The sequence below is a fragment of the Uloborus diversus genome, chromosome 9 (genome assembly GCF_026930045.1).
Source record: "Uloborus diversus isolate 005 chromosome 9, Udiv.v.3.1, whole genome shotgun sequence".
NCBI classification, from domain to species: domain Eukaryota; kingdom Metazoa; phylum Arthropoda; class Arachnida; order Araneae; family Uloboridae; genus Uloborus; species Uloborus diversus.
This window is the reverse complement of record NC_072739.1, coordinates 134484887-134488432: the sequence shown is the minus strand read 5'-3', so window position 1 is coordinate 134488432 and position 3546 is coordinate 134484887.

The following is a 3546-nucleotide window of genomic DNA, read 5'->3' as shown; positions in this document are numbered from 1 at the left end:
TTTAAAACTTGTCATTTGGCTTGTATGTTTTATGTACTTACTTGGCTTTTTAGTGTTGCTGCGTTGCGCATCTATGTCCTTTTGGTTTGGTCTTTTCAATATTCTTCACTTGTATTATAATTATAACTATTATTATTATTATAAATTGTATATATATATATATAGAGCGTGTATTTTGTTGATTTTCTCTGTAATGTACGTTGAGGAGTCCTGGTGTTGACGTTATGAAGTTTATCGGATATTATTTTTTCTTTTATGGGGGGTGGGGCGCCGAAACGAGGTCTTGCACCTGTTCGAAAATGACCTAGTTACGTCCCTGAAAGTGAGTGCCCTTGGCTAGTGCATTCTTGCACCTTTTGAACTTGTTCGTTTCCGTTTTTTTCCCTTACATTCATGGCATGCGAAAAATCCGGAAAACTTGCAGAAGGGATTGCTATTCATATTGTATTGTAATTAACTCTGAATTTGGAGCACTTCAGAAGTGATTGGTAGTTGGGGGAAAGGGTTCTAAAAATAACAACAATACAGACGTAAATTAAGATTCAGAAGAAACCCTACGAAAACGGAAATATTTCACAACACAAAAAACAGTAAATCGTGAAATTAAAACAAACTAAAACTTTAAACAGCAATATTTCGCATTGCAATTTCTACCTCACAATTTAAGGGGGCGGCTCTGTTTACATTTTACTCGGGGTTGCTTTAATGTATCCAGGTCACCATGCTGTTTAATAGAACGCGCTCGTTTTTATTTCTCATTTCGCCAATGTACTGTAATTGGTTTTGTTTGGCGATCCTAACCGGTCGACCACTGAGTAACCAGTTGCTAACCGCTGCGTGATCATTAGATGTCACGTGATCGATTAACCGGTAGCTACCAGTTGAGCTCGGCGAACGCAAGCATTCCTTGCGTTCGACGAACCTCACCGGTCGACCGGTTACTAACCCCAGCGTTCTATGATCAACCGGTTACCGTTCTAAGCAGTTGATTGGAGCACATGATCATTAGCTGTCACTTGGTTAAGTAACCGGTAGCTACCGTAACGTAAGCATTGAGAGCGTTTCAAAATTCGCCGCCGGGAACAATTAGGCCTCGGGAATACGGGGCACAATATGCTCGGCGCCCAAAATGCTCGGCGCCCAAAGTTCCCAGCGCCCAGAATGCTCGGGGCCCAAAGTTCCCGGCGCCCAAAATGCTCGGCGCCCAATAGTCGGCGCCCAATCTTCCCATTTCGACAGTACAAGGTTCCATCATGATTTTTGCACTGGACATCCAGGTCTATGATGACGGACCGGTACTTTCGGGGGTAAAAAAAATACAAAATACATAACTAAAATAACTGTTTTGTAACAATAAGCAGCACGACAGCTTTTTTTTTCTTTACATTCATTTTCTTTTTTTTAAATATGGTTTTTGATTTATCAAACCATATTTATTTAGAATAAAAATAATTTTGAATTTTTTTTCAAATCTTAAAATTTTGATTAAACTAACTTCAAGGTGTCCTAGGGTGCTTTTTTTTTTTTTTTTAAACACTCGTCTTGGATGACAATACAAGGTTCCATCATGATTTTTGGACCCGGATATCCAGCTCGATGATGACGGACCGGTATATTTGGGGGTTAAAAAAATACAAAATATGTAACAAAAATTAAAAACTCTTCTTACAGACACTCTATACCGCCAAAAAAGTGACTAACAATGAAAAGAGAAACAGCAACACAGCGCAAGAGAAGGTTGGAAAAGGCTCGTGACAAATATGCAGCTAAGAAGCTTAATGAAGATGTTCATTCCAAACGAAGAAAGTTAGTGACAAAACGCGAACTTTCTTCACAACTTCGTTTAAAAGAATCCCCTGCAGAACGTAAAGTTCGCATTATAGCAAATAGGTTAAAAAATTCACAATCTCGCTCAATTGAGATTTCTGGAGAACTCGCCAAGAAACAGATCGTCAAAGAAATTCTCAACGTCGAGCAAATAAATCCGATCAGAAATATAAAGCTCGCTTGGCGATTGAGCAGCAGTGGAGTTCTAAACGTCGAGCTACTAATCCTTTCAAACGACGGACCATTGAAAATAACCCTTGCTTTGCCTTATCTTTGATGGATTGAGTTTCCCCATCTGCACATGACTATTTGAATTGAAAATCATCCTTCGTTCGAAACACCTGAAGGAATCCGTAAACTTGACGAAGTTCTGATCTTTGATAGAAACGGAAAAAGACCTCTCGAGCATCAAAATTTCAACTTTGCGAACATGACCTTGATGGAATTCGCCATGAAATTTAAACTATATTACGCGAAACCACAAAGCAAAGAATTTGTTCAGGAGAATATCGACATTGACGCTTATAATAAAATGTTCCCCAGAAGAAAAAAAAAAAGAACTGATTACTTTGATGGACAATTCTAAAATAGAAATAAGAAATGTACCTGCTGTTGTAAGAGTTCCATACTTTGTTGCCTCCACAGATCCGGAGAATTTTTACTATAGTCTTCTTCTGCAATACATGCCCTACCGCTCTGAGCAAGAACTACTTCAAGGATTTAATTCAATTTCCAGCTTTATACAGTTCTGGAACTGCTGAAATGCGAATATTGCCATTGATTTTGTCATGGGCTTCAACTGTACATAAAATGCAGGAAAATACTGTGGACTATGCAGTTGTCTATCTTGGAAGTAAACTATTTGCTGAAGGACAAGCGTACGTAAGCTTGAGCAGAGTAAGATCTCTTGCTGGAGTCCGGATAGAAGAGCTCGACTGCACAAAATTAACTGGTAAGAAGCCGTGCAATAATGATGCTCTTGCGGAAATGGAGAGAATGCGGAGCTACTGTGAAAATGATGAAAGAATACGAAATAGTAAGAACAAAAATGCTTGAATTTTTTATGTGGACTAGACCTACTGGGGGAAATCACAAAAAAAAAAAAAAAAAACGCACCTGACTATTTACCTTATGGGTGGTGTGGAAAAAATAGTATTTTACATGCGTCTAGCGTTGTGATATTCTAGTAGTATTAGTTTTTTATTCTTAAAACTAGAAAGTAGAAAAAAAATGTTTTTAAGAACATGCTTTTTTCTTTCTCATCCAAAAAAATTTACTAAAAAACTTGAAAATAATTTTCTTTTATGACAAAAAATTTATCCTATATAACACATAAGTTAACATCAGACCTATTGTATTACGATACAGTGAAATTATCATTTAAATTTCTGACTAAAAAGAAAAGCGTCTGCGCCGTATCATAAAGTTATCGAAAATATTTTTGATTTGCGAACTTCAAAATTCAATTTTCAATCGACTACTATTTATTGTTCCCATTTCTAAACTTACAAGATAATCAAAAATGTTTTCGATAACTTTATGATGCGGTGCCCACGCTTTTCGTTTTAGTAAGAAATTTATATGATAATATCAATGTATCGTAATGCAATAAAGGTCTGATATTAACTTATGTGTTATATAGGATAAATTTTTTATGATAAAAGAAAATTATTTTCAACTTTTTAGTTAATTTTACTGTTTTGATGTGCTATCATTTTA